Source organism: Drosophila rhopaloa, unplaced genomic scaffold (assembly GCF_018152115.1).
Source record: "Drosophila rhopaloa isolate 14029-0021.01 unplaced genomic scaffold, ASM1815211v1 contig_159, whole genome shotgun sequence".
NCBI classification, from domain to species: Eukaryota; Metazoa; Arthropoda; class Insecta; order Diptera; family Drosophilidae; genus Drosophila; species Drosophila rhopaloa.
Genome location: NW_025335038.1, coordinates 780,914 through 794,901, shown reverse-complemented (window position 1 = coordinate 794,901; position 13,988 = coordinate 780,914). Strand labels below are relative to the sequence as shown.

Sequence of the window (13,988 nt, the reverse complement as noted above, 5' to 3'; positions counted from 1 at the left end):
TTAATCGACTTTTTTGTATTCTACTCGTATCTATGAATGTGTACTGAATGTTTTTACTTGGTGTCCTCTCTTATTTAGGCGTAAGGAAATCGAAATCGAAAGGATAATGAAACGGAAATGAAATTCAAACTTATATCAAAAACCAAGCACACCGATACATTTAGCATTGTACTTGATAAGCTATCGATACTAGCGTTTAGTTGTATGCGAATCAAAATATATATACTCGAAGTAATAAGTATATCTCTCTGTCTTAATCGGATATGCGTACCTTTTTGAGGGGCCCCCACAAAGATAAGGTGGCCAGCTAATTTATCGAATACAAGTAATCGTAGTAAATAAATTTAATTGAACGTCTCGAGACCAAACCAAAGCAAAAGCAAAACCAAATCCAAATTCAATCGAACTAAACGAAAGAATGAGCCGCAACGTTTGTATTTATGTATAGAGTTCCCCCTAACCAACAGATAAACCTATAACAATCGAGTTCCGATTTCATGAGAGTTAGGCAGCAATTAAGCTAAACATACAAATAAATATTACGATAAAGATAATGATTAACTCAAGTTACGTCAACTTAGTGGCAGTGTAAAAGCGTCTAGATAATTGATAGATATGATTAAGAACTTTTGACTTTTATGGCTGTTTAGAGATTTTATAATAATAGAAATTATATACATACATGAGATAAATAAGCCCAAACATTTTCGTAAATTATTTACATACTCTGACACATTGACACCACAACCAACACTCGACTAACCAAGTTTAGTCCCTCAAATGATTTTCGGCTAGTTCTGGCTTGGAATACCCCCAATCCCATCCTGCGGGAATTTCGGAGGACGTAGAGAAACAAATCGAACATTGTGAAATTTAGTGTCTTTACACTTTAAAGAGAATATATACAAAAAAACGGATTAATTAAGAATTGTGAATGTAGAACGCTATAGCTAAGCCCCACTCAAACACTTACACGGACCCAGATTCAGATACAGATGCAGATACACCCACTCACAGATGCAGATGCATATAAATTATGATAATTACATACTCTCGTAAATACGCCTAAAAGGATAAACGTGTAGTAACCTACAGCCACAACAAACAATTACAAATAAATGTCTATATATGAAACGAACATGATTTAATATGCGCTAAAGGCGCGTATCATTATATACTTAAATGTATTTGTGTATATGGAAACAAACGCTATCAAAGTAAACCAAATTATATAAACTTACAAAAGAAAAGAACAAAAAAAGAAAGAGATACAAAAAACGACAACAAATAACAAATACAAAACACAAAATTATCAAAAAAGAATTGACTATCTGGTGTTTTAATTTAATCAGGGGGATTAACAAATATTAATGGGGCATTACTTTTTGGGGCTTGAAGTTTACCTACATATAAACGCTTGAAGTGGAGTTTTGGGTCACCTTCCTGAAAGCCATTGGAAACTTCAAAGTAAAATATACATTTAATATAAAATATACATTTACTATAATAAACATTTTAATGCAGATAACAGTTTTAGACCAAAATCATCTATGGGCATTTCATTTCAAGATCGGTATCATTTTTTGCATAAAAAACTCTGAATCAGCAAGCATTGCTTACTTTTCTATAGTTGGCTTTTTCCTCAGTGTAAAGAGGTTTGTGACACTGCTTCTCAGCACCGCTTCTTTAGCAGAGCTCTAAACCACCTCCAGCGAGTACGGTTTGTTTCGAGGGGTCTGTTCTGGTCACTTTGATTTTGTCGGTGGTAGTGTTTTCCGAACGGGCCACAACGGTCACTCTAAATTTTATTTTTGTTGCGGGAGGTTCGCGGCGCGCGTGCGGAGCAAATTAAACAAAATTTGCGACATGATAAACAAATATATGTGTTAATGTTATTAATTCTACGATGATAAACGGATAAAAGTCCGCCAAAAAGGGTAGGGCCAAGGAAACAGAAGCAAGCCAACTTTGATTTGTGTTTAATTGTTCGGTTTTTTAACGTAATCGCCGCGTCTTAAATCGTGTTAAATGTTTTGGTTTGTACAAGTAAATTGCCAACAATTCAGCCGCTAAAAAGTGCCAAAAAAGAGGCAGAATAAAAAATAAACGGCTAAAAGGAAATAAGCGAAATAAGGAAGCAACGGAAATTCCGAAATTTTGCTCTCGCTCTCTTTCTCATCCTCGCCATGTGTGTGCGTGTGCATGTGTGTGTTGGCGTCGCTAAAAAGTGCTTGTGAAAAATATTAAGGAAGCCGAAAAAAAGAAGGCTTTAAAATTTACTACGACATATAAAAGTGAGAAAATTAATAGAAAAACAACCCGAAGGAGATGGCCTAAAAGTAAAATTAAGTTTTTGGTTTGAAAAACGCAGCAGACTGCAGTGCGTGCACTTGTATGTGCCGCTGCATGTGTGTGTATGTGAGTGTGGAAGTAAAGCAAAAGCAAAAAAAAAACAGTTTTTGCAGCCGGGGTACAAATTCCAATTGGAATCTATAGGAGCAGAAAATTCTCATTCGGCGCATGCGTGGCTGCCAAAAATAAAAGTGAGTTTGTTTTTATAACTGGAAATGCTTCTAAATTTATATGAATTAGTATTAAGTCCAAGTGGGCAAAAAAAGGAGAATGTTTCGCCTTCTCCTTTTCGGCTCTCTTTCTGTTCTATATGCATGTGTGTGTGTGTGTTTTCTTCTATTTTGTTCTTGACTTGTTGTTCTCTTCTTCTTGGCCAGTTACTCTTTGTCTTTCTTCTTGTCTTTCTGCTTTTTTCTTTTAACTGCAATTTGTGCAGTCAGCAAGTGTGAGAGCGAGAGAGATGAAACGATCGTTGGTTTCTACTTTAACCACCCACTCTTCCTCCCCTTTCTTTACCTATCCAAATTATTTTTATTGTATTGGTGCTTTTGCTATCTACCGTTATGTTTCGATTGCGATTTCGTAATAACTGCGATAATATTTGCTCTCTTCCGCTCTTCTTCTCTCTCGCCTTTCTACACTTTTCTGTGTGCGTTTGTAACTGTGAATTGTTGTTGTTTTTATTGATGTGCGTGGGTTGATTCTTATTTATCTATCAATCGGTTTTTTTTTGATATTGGTAAAGTGCAATCGGGTGAAAGAAACAGCAATACAAAAAAGCGAAGAAAAATGCGATAAACGAGTGGAGAAAAGGTAAAAAGCATGTGACATAACGGGAGAGAGGATTTACTTTTGCATAATTTCATACTTCATCATAACTTTTCTATAAATAATTTAAATACTATTTTTTGTAAACTTATAACATGTGACTTTTAAAAGTTATATATAGTTTATATATCACTTTTGTTTAAAAATGCAAAGGAGCCAATTAAAGGATCCTTTATTTTTCGAGTATGCCTCTCTTTCGCACTTCAATTTCCATCGCAGTTTTCAATAAACAAATTTTAAAGAGGGTCTGACGCTCTCGTTTTATTTATTTATATTGCTTTCCACTGCAAAGAAGAGAGATTTTCCATTTTCGGAGACGACACTTGAACAGCGTTTTCTTTGGCCTTTTCCCACAAACATTTCCTCGCTTTGCTCTTGAATGAAAATGTAGTTTTATTTATTGATTTCCATATTGCATTCATCTCGAGCGCTTTCCCGATTTCCCGCTCGCCCACTCGCTGACCCGCTGACCCAGCGGAAAATGGAAAATCGTTTAAGGCAACATTTTAGTGCCCTCTTCCTAGATTTCCCACCCCCTGTCCGCACCCACCCTGCCTCCTATCCCACCAGTTTTCCCCTTTTTCCTTGGGGCGGGGTTAAGGCGATGCCTTGGAGCAGATTAAATGCGCGTCTTAATGCGATTTGCATTCGTCTTTTCCCCGGGTTTCCTTCGTTTTCCCCCCTCCCACTATATCGTGCCTGGTTTGGGGTCAGCGACTGGGAAATCTAATTGAGGAAATTCATATTATTTTCCACTCGCGCCGCTCAGCTCTTTCATTTTCATTTTCCCCGGCTTGACCCCAAAGTGTTTTGGCTTTTAAAGCTCACGTGCCGAGCCTCTTTGGGCCAAAATAAAAATCCCATCTCATGTGCGTGGCCAATTTTGGCCAGGTCTTTTCGGTCTTTAAGTCATGTTGCTTACCCTGTGAGATAAGCGTGTTAATGGCTCATTAGTAGTGGGCTGGTTTAGGTCAGTTTAGAGCCAAATTGCCTAACCGAAGACACAAAGCAAAAGAGTTAACGAGTTTTCAGGCCCCAATCTTTCTCCCACACTCTTCGCGGCTCATAAATGATGAAATGAAATACAAATCATCCAGAAGGAAGTCGGAAATTATAAAAATCTTGAGGGAACCAAACAAAACCCCAGAGAATGATTGTCAATATTTATTCTCTAATATTCGAATTCGGTTAACACAATTGAGTGCATTCCAAACCCTTTCCTCTAACTGTTTTCCTGTAATTTTTTGTAAGCCAAATTAAGGTCAGAAAATTATTGTTGTTCTTTGAAAAAAAATAGAGCATAGCATAATCAATAGCCGAGTCAATAGAAACATTTTGCACAGATCATCTCAATTTGTTAAAACCCTTTCCCCACAATCGCTTTATACGATTTTAAAAATTAAATATTTGAAAAGTAAAAACAGTTTTATTGTGTTTATCAATACCTATCAAATGAAACTATTCTTTTCCCATTCTTCAGGGAACTAATTGTCGGGGAACTCGAATATACTCTCTTTTTGGAATGAAAGATTTGAGTTTATTTGCTTTTCTTTAATTATAGATTAGAATTCTTAAAGATTGTAATTAACTCTTTAATATAAACCTGCATCTGCCAACATAAGTTACAGACTGAGTTTGGAAAAAATAAATAAATTTCTTTAAGTTATAGAGAGTTTTTTTAATCTTTAAACGCTACTGCCCTTCAGTTTTGTTAAGTAAAATTTGGAAATTCGAATTTGGAAAATAAATGTTAGGAAACTTTGACTGTAATTTAAAATCTTATTAGCAGAATGCTTACTTTTCTTATACTAAAATTGATATGTGAAATCAAAAAACAGATTCCAACTTTATAACATGTATAACTTTATCTGGCGAATTGTATTTAAAAAATATTTTTGTGCACACACCCACCAAGTTTCAATATATTTTCCCTGGCACACTTCTGATATTTATCTTCCTATATTTGCTCTCATTTCTGATGCTCACACTCGCCCATCCCTTATTGCATAAATGCACACCCCTCTTTCCATTCATCCCCCTCTTTTTTGGAGGTGTAACTGTCTGTTATACTTTTATTTACTCTCTGACATTATTTTCCAACCGTTGTAAACGTTCTTGATTTTTTCTTCCCGGTTTAATTACTGCATTTCTGATCATTGACTCACTTGCTTCGCTGAACAAGCTCCCCGTCATGATCTCATCTGAAATTCCCCTTCTTAAACACCCTGCAAACTTTTAATTAACAGTATTTTATATACGAACGATTCATTCCGCAACATTTCCCTCAGTAAATATACTTTTTCCAGCACAAAATCAGAACTTACACAATTCATTGCGGAAATCTTTTGGTAATCTCCTTCTTCAAGTTTTTCTTAAGTGATCGCACTTTGTATTTGAGATTTTGCAATCGTCTTTCTTGGTTTTGTAAACATTTCATCTCCAAACTATTGTAGTTCTTCTTGTTTATTGTTGTTTGTTCCACTTTATTCTGCCAATATGGATTGACCTCGTTTTGATTTGTTTACAACCAGCGGAAAATGAAGGGTTAATGGGGGAGGGTTAAAGGGGAGCGACAATTGATGGTTGTGTCTGGTGGCGTTGTGTTTTTGTGGAAGGTGTAAAATGAAAAGCGAAACGTTTACCTGGTAATTTTTGTTGCAGCCATAGGTTTTATTATAGCTTTTGCCTTGGTTTAGTTTTCCCTATTGGGAAATAGTTGTTGGTTGCAATGTAAAATTAGTTTTTAACTAATAAAAATGTTATGCTAAGAAATATATTATAAATTTTGTTTTTAAATCATAAATGGGACATTCTCTTAAATATTCTGTAAGACTGTTTAATGTATTGTTTTGATTGGATTTGATAAATGAATCTGGATCTGATTGACATGTGTCCAAATCATTAACATCTTTTCAATTTGTTGATCATATTTAGATGAAGATTTCCCCTTTCCCTTTTACCCGCACGTAACTTTTACTTTTTTTTGTTTTTCGATTTTTCAGTGTTCAAATATTGACCTCGCTCCCTCGTCTTCTGCCTTCGCCTTTTTAAGTTTTCCCGAAAAAATCTTTTTTCCTAACGATGTCCGCATTGTTTGCAGCTCATTAATTTTCCAAAGGTTTTTCTCTCAATTTTCTCCATCTCTTTGATTTGTTATCTGCATTTCCGCATCAAGTTTTGTGTTTTTCTCCTCAGCTTCTTTTGACGCACACGAACATGCAACTGTTTGTTGCATGTTTTTCTGGCCAAGTGGCAGGGGTTGGGTGGGGTAGGAAAAACACGCCTACAAATTATGTCAAGCTATCTGTAAATGAATATCTCATTTGGCCACTGTGTCAGCTGCTGAAGTCAATCATTAGACGGTCGCTAATTAATTTTAATCTTTTCCAGCACTAAATGAATTTCTTCGTATTAAACGGAAACTAATTTGTTAGTCGCAGCATTATTTATTTTAAATTTTAAAGTAACCTTGAATTCGCTAGACAAAACACAAATTTATAAATCAAATTCATTGGAAACCGGTTCGCATGTTGCTCAAATAGTTTCGCATTTTTCAGCGTTTCTCGATTGAGAAGGGGTGTGTCTTGGGGAGGTGTCCACATATCTTGTTTGGCTTATTTACTAAGCGGTTTAGGATTCTCTCGGCCGCCGCCTCTTCTCCATTTTCAACCCATTAAGCTATAAAACGATTATAAAGTGGAATACAAGACTGAAAAACTTGGTATTAATATCACTCGATGAGCAATGAAAGAGCTAAAAAAAGGTTTTCAATTGGATATATTTTTAGAAATTATTTAGCTGAGTTTACACTTGTCAAAAATAAATAAATTATGGCCAGAAGAGGACAGTCAACATTGAAAAATAATTAAACTACAGTCTAAGAATAAATAATAGATTGCATTTAAGCCAAAAATATCTATCGTCTTAGAAGACAAAAAAACGTTTCAAAAAATTCCTTACCAAAAATGTTTGTCAACTAAAATATTTAGGACATCAGAGATGCAAAATTCTAGCGCAATTAAAACTTTGTGAGCAAACGATTGGGGCACCTTATAATTGAGGTGATTAACTTGGGTGGAATGCCGCAGCGCCAAAAGTATCTATGGGATACGCGAAGTTGCATTCTGAATTGGTGCCAAGTCCAGAGTGACAATTTGGACCTTAGCTATTTCGGTATTTTCTTTGCATCTACATCTTGCCGGAATCTTTGTGATTCTTGAATTAGGCATGGCTGCTAAGATGCATCCGCCAGATACATTTCAAAGGCGCACTGCAACTGCTGTGCGTATCTAAAAATACGAGGCGAAGCCATTCCATCATGACTAGAAAACAACTCTATGAATAGATGAAGAGCGAGCGGAATTTTTATTATCAACTCTGGAAGTGGCAGAGTAACTTGTAGAGGGGACGATGCACGCATCTATCTTCTCCACCAGATTTAATTGTGCAGTCTTGTGTCTTCTCTTTGCTGTGCCTCTTGGATTCTCGGATTTTAATGAACCACAGAGCGATAAGCGAAGAGTTGATGGAGGGGAATTCTCCAGACGAAGGGGATTCGGTGTTATAAATAGTGCTCCGAACATGTGCGACATGCAATGGAAAACTAAAGCGAATTGTGGAGGGTCGATCTTCCTTCGCCTTTTGCCATTCTCAAAGTCAAGGATTTGATTTACTGCAATTTCCTTTTTTGACAGCCCGGAATTCGTTCCCTTATTGCTTGCTGTGCCGGGTGATCGAGGAAAGGAGCGGGGGGCTCTAGAGGAATTGCTGTCAAAGTTCTCAGCTGGAATGCATCTGATGGGGCCTGAAATTAAAGCAAATTGTGTGTGGATAGACTGGAATTACATGTTTATGGGGGGGAGTCATAATAGAGGATCGAAGGGCAAAGATCATCGATAGAGTGATTTATGGTTGTTTTGAAATAGTTTGGGAAAAATAAAGCGGGAGTCCATTAATTGCTTAGGTTATTGAATTCAAAGGAAAGTCAATGGAAATGCGCCTTACGTCTTTGAATTTTCATCTGAGCCCCAAACTTTCGCAATGGCCCACCCTCGCATTTTATTTATATTGCAATGGACTTCAAATATATGGCCAAAAGTATAATAGGTTTTAAAGTGATTACCTGACCGAATGTTTACATACAAATGCACTTTCTGCCGACACTGTTAATTACCCAGGGAACAATTAAAAACGAAAAACCTGTGAACCAAAACAAACGCCATGGGCAACAAATGTCCGGAGAAAACCTCAGAAAGGCCGCAGCCAAATGAGAAAAGTAAAAGTCCCACACTGACCTTTGCAGGAGGAAGAAAATGTGGTCGGAAAATATCCGAAATTCCCACACACAAGCGTTCAAGCTTGAGCACACCCGAAGATCTCTTTGATTTTGCATTTTTTTTTTTGCTGGCTGTCAACTGAAGAATTTTCGTTTATTTTTCGGCTTGATTTTGGCTCAAGCGAAAGTCGCCAGTCGACGGTTTTCCTTGCTACCATTTTCAGTTTTTGTGATTTAATGCGCGGCTTTTCCACTCCACCCCGCCCATCCATCTCTTTCTTCACCGATTTTCCTTTGGACCAGCGGAGATCCCGATTTGCATATCGCAATGCCTGATCGGCCATGGCAAATAAAAATTTATGCAATTAAGCAAATCGGATGGCGGATAACGAAATGAACCAGCGATCCTTTAGCCTGCTCCCCAAACGGGTGCCAACCGCCTCCTCCTCTTCCTCCTCCTCCGATCCTCCCCTTCTCACACCGCCTCCTCCCACCTGGCTTTGTGTTCCTCCCTTTCATGTGTGGAGCGTGTGCTTATCGAAAATCGCGCTTGTTGAGCATTCGATAAAAGTGCTACAGTTTTGAGGATCAGCGATGAACACGTGACACGATAGAAATGGCTATATGAAGTACAGAAAGTTTAAAAAATTGAACTAAATATTTAGTTGCACAATGTTGTTCATTTGATAATTTGAGTTCGCCTGCAAAAAGAGAGCTCTAATGGGCATATACGTTAAATGTTCGATAAATGTACTTTAGGTTTGGGCTTAGCAATAGGTTTTTTGAAAGATGAAAAAGTATCGATAACATTGATTTACTTTTTATACTGGAAAACTGTATAGGAAATATTATAAGGATAAGTAGTAGTACTAAAGACAAGAAGCATTGCTTCATCTATATTTGGGCTTGTCATTCTTTCCTAGGATTAAAAAACAAAACTGTTGACATTCCTAGAGCTTACTGTCCCACTCCCATCTCCAAACTAATCGCATTAGTCGGGCCCTGTTTACCGTTAACCGCTTTAGACCAGCCGCCGGATGCCAGGAGGGCGTTACGCTTCGTCGGGCGATAGTCATCGCATGGAGATCGCTTGGCTCATAAATTAAATTGGCGAGCTCTTTGGGGGACTCGAGCCTTCCAAGGCATTTGTCATGTGTGTGCGAATTTGTGTGGATTGGAATGGTGCCCCGCCCACACACCCACACACATGCAGTCGCGATACTGGGAAAGGTAACACGGTGTCCATCAATTCTTCACTTCACTTCATTTCACTTTCATTTGAATTTAGCAGGAGACTTAATTTTCCTTGGAGCCACACAGTTGGTGGGTGTTTTTTAGTGGGGCACATTTTGCGGTGGATTTATTTATACTTTTATTTTGGGTGCCTGTTAATTTGCCTGCCTCGCCATGTGAAAGTTTGCTGCATGCCGCAAATTGCACAGACGTGCGAATGTTGGACTAGGAAGGGGGTTTGGGTATCCATCCCATGGATAGACCAAGCTGCCTTGGTCACCTGTCCCTCGGATCCACATTCATATTTCATGGCGCTCAAGAAGCCCCCAAGGCAGGACAATGAGTCGTCGGTCCATTCGCAGTCCATAAATCCAGCAAATGAGGCAGTCCATCTTGTTTCCGAGGAGGTGGACTTGGTCAAGGGGCTGTGCTTTTGGCTTGGATAGTGCTAAGCCAAGATAATGGCCAGCTTTCAGTGCTTGTCTGGTTCGATTTAGTTGAAAAGTAAATTGAAAATTGCTGTTAGGCTGTAATGGGGAAAAGAAACCAGAAGATTGGTTGAGTGGGAGAGCTTAAGGGTCTTTAAACTCATTACAGAATGTAGAATTAAGTGGTTCAACGACTTGTATCTATCAGGCGAATTTATCGATCTTAAATCTCTTAATTCAATTCACTTTAGTAAGGACAACGATTGTCTTCCCTTTCCTATTACTCATTAAAATGGCAGTAAATAAACATATTTTACATAACTATTGAGCAACCCGTTGCAAATTTTCCAGGCTTTTAACTTCATCAAAATTTGAACCCCAGACCGGCTTCCATAATTTTTCCAAGTTACCCAAGGCGAGCATAAATCTCCCCATGGGTCCAAAGGCCCAACCCAAACCAAAAACCGAAGCAGTAAACCTCCACTTAACCTCCATTTCCCATTCCCATTCCCATTCCCAGACCCCACAGAAACATGAGCATAAATTGAGATTTTGCTAAACATTTGCAAAACTTATTAAGACTGACAAATGTTGACAATTGACGAATTGACGCGCGGGGCGATCGGAAAGGTAGGGAAATCTGTCAGTGGTTCAACAAGCGGTTTTGGCCCGGTCTTGTCGCTTGTTTTTCTCTTTATGCGGTTTTCCTCCCCTCTCCCAAATTGGTTTGGCTGCCATTTCGGTGACATTAATTTACAGTTTGCCAATTGCGATGAAGAAAAAGAGAACAACGGCAAAACTCATTAAAGAAACACTCTGGAGATAAGCGAGGGAACCTCAAAAAACAACCAGTCGAAAAGAACTTGCGAAGCTGAATGGCAAACAATTTGTTGTCGCTTTTTGGCAGTTTTTGTTTGCTCGGAAATAACGTCTCAAATATGAGGTTACCGAAAATAAATGAGAAATTAAATTCGCATGCAATGCCATCTGCGGATCTTAACCCAGAGATCAATTGGCACAATCAGATGCGATCATAAATTAGCAGGGAAACAATATTTTTTATTGGACCATGCAATAAGAGAAAGTCGAACAGGAAAGGGGAAGTATTGAAACCGATGGTTAACATACTCTTGGAGTTGGAAATTTGTCGTTTAGTTATGGATGTTTTAATTCAGTTTTTCTCTAGCAGTTTAAAGCTAATAGTAGGTGGTTAAATATTTATTTGGACAAACATTTATTAAAAACATAGTAGAGAATTTAAAAGTGCATAAAATGTGTTGAAAAAGATATAGAATTTATAATTGATTGTGAAGAACAGATAACAAGAGTAATACCCCATCAAAGGGTATAAAACTGCTTATCAGAAAAAGTCGTAGAGGAAACGACCATTCATTCACTGGTAGCTCTTCCTGATTAACAAAAGGGAACAGCAGATAAGCCCTCTTCGCACGCACACTCGCACAGAAGCGAGCATTATGCAATGATCCTCTGACCACTCTGCATTTCCCCAGCCCTCGTACTCCCCCGTTTCATTTCTTCTGCATTTTTCTGACCACTGGAGGAAATGAGGTGAATGCCTTCTTAGCAGGCGACAAGCAAAACAAAAACCAACAAACTGAGAAATTGAGAAGAGTGAGAGAAAGAGGAAGGGACAGCCCAAAGTCCATAAGCCAAGCGAAATCGATATTTTTCAGGGACGTCTCCTCCCCCTGGCTGAAAACCCCCCCTAATCCTCCTCAATTTCCTTGCATTTTTATGCTCTTTCCTTCGTTTTCTTTTTTTCATGTGCACTGAAAAAAACATTTAATTTTATTGGCTTGTTAAAAAAGATAAAATACCAAAAATATGATTTGTATATGCTCTTTGCTATTGGTAATAAATAATCAGTAATTGATGTTTTAGTAAAAAGGTTAAAGTAATACCCATTTGTATCTCCCTGTGTACTTCTTGTTGTTTCCAATGTGGTTTCAACAATTGTGTGCTTATTCAGAGAGGGTGACGTTTAAAGGGGGTGGAGTGGGTGAGGGTAGCAGGAACAGGAGGGCAGTGGTAAGTGGCAATCCAGGGTATGACTAGTTTCAAACTGGGTGGTGACTCACCAACAGAACATTTGCCACCAGCTTGCAGTTCTCTTTGCCCTCGTATCTGTATCTGTAGCCGAGTGTGTGGTGCTGTTTTATTTCGTATCTTGTGGTTTCGGTGGTGCCACCATTGCCGCTGACACACGTGAAGCCACATCAATCCGTCAGCCGACTTTTGCACTTAAACGTGTCGCTTTGGTTTGGCCCATTCGATGAGTAAAACTGTAGATAGTGGTGAAGAACGAGGAAAATCCTGTTTTGATTTCTAGTTATTTTCTTTATTGCTATTTTATTTTATGATGATTTTTAGTTATTGTACTTTTGTAAATGCCAAATCTTTTTATGGCCAGTTAACCATTTGTTTTTTTTATTGCTTACTGTGCCGTTCGGAAATATATATAAAATATTAAAAACGATTTTTTTATTGATTTCAATTCAAATGTAATATACCTAAAAACTTATGTTTTATTTTATTGTAGTGACCTTTCTACTGAAAACCTATAGCCTTTAAACATAACACTCTTTATGCGAAATAATAACAATTTCATTAAACAGATGATAAAGCGAAAAACTATTAAATATTTTACTGCATTACTTTTCTCCATTTGAAATTCCGCATGAATTCTTAACTAGCCAACAAGCCACTCTAGAGCCCAAGTTTACTTTCACATTTATAGTCTATCCACCTAGTAATTTCCCGATGCGCAAGAACATAAACCTGCTCCAAGTTATCGCCTCATCTCTAACTCGTTCTTGGACTTTTCCCCTTTCCCAAAGCCATCAACGTGGAGTACCACTCTGCTGCTCCCTGGAGGCGATACTCAATTACCTGCACTTGTCACAGAATCCAGATGGTTCAGCCGGGATAATGACGATCACTTAGCACATGATCCATTCCATAGTTAGTTAGTGACTGAAAAGTCCGGAGTCATCGCGGAGCAACCGATGATTAGCAGCCAGGCATAAATTCTAAGCTTTATCTCGCAGATTGCGTAACGGTTTTCTGTGAGGTTTTCCCAGCTTTTCATCCTGAGAGTGTGAGAGCCATAAATGGCAAGCACTAATTGCTTGTCCCGCTCATAAAAAGTGGAAATGTTGCAAGAGCGCAGGGGCGGAGTTGCATTATCGTTAAAACAAATGTTCGTTTTTAGTCTCCGGGCGAATGCAAATATATAGGTACCCAAAAAGAGGGGAAAGCCAATCGATCCATCGATCGGTTTGGTCGTTCATCGAAATCATCGGACAGGCCCTTAGCCTCGGGCCCAACACTTGCTTTCTGGTTTTTTTATGGGAAAGCATTGATTGCATAAGTAGGACAACAGGGCGGGGTCCTCGATTGGAGAATTTGGGTTACCAAAACAGAGGGGAAATCGGAGAAAAATGCCTGAGAAGGAAGGCAATTTATGTTGAGAACTTGAAGTAATTTTTCGGTAACACATCGCTGACCCATTTATATTTCTGTGTGGGTGGAAATAACAAATTCTCCATTTAAAATGTCACAAAAATGTCAAACGAATCGACTTCCCCTGGCGCCTTCTCTTCTTCGAAACGTGTGAACAAATGTGTTTAATGCCACGCCCCCTGGCCACCAACATACTAACACGCCCCCTGATCTCGCCCAGAAAATGCAATTAAATTCTCCAAGAGTTGGAAGTTGCCTCGAGTTGCAATGGTTTCGATTGGGTCTGCGCTTTTGGCCTCGTTTTAGGTGTGGAAAATGACACTTTGAATTAAGACATTTTGTGTGGAGATTCTGGGAAGGGAGTTTTGTTGCAGAGCAATTCGGGTTTA

At 38.4% G+C, this 13,988-nt stretch overlaps 1 protein-coding gene across 1 annotated transcript in view; it reads left to right on the top strand.

Moving 5' to 3' along the window:
• Positions 1-1,795: 1,795 nt before the first annotated feature.
• Positions 1,796-13,988, top strand: part of LOC108037244 (pneumococcal serine-rich repeat protein) — a 129,731-nt gene continuing 117,538 nt past the window's right edge. The window contains 1 exon segment of the mRNA XM_044457468.1: positions 1,796-2,543. The gene's annotated coding sequence lies outside the window, so the exon portion shown is untranslated.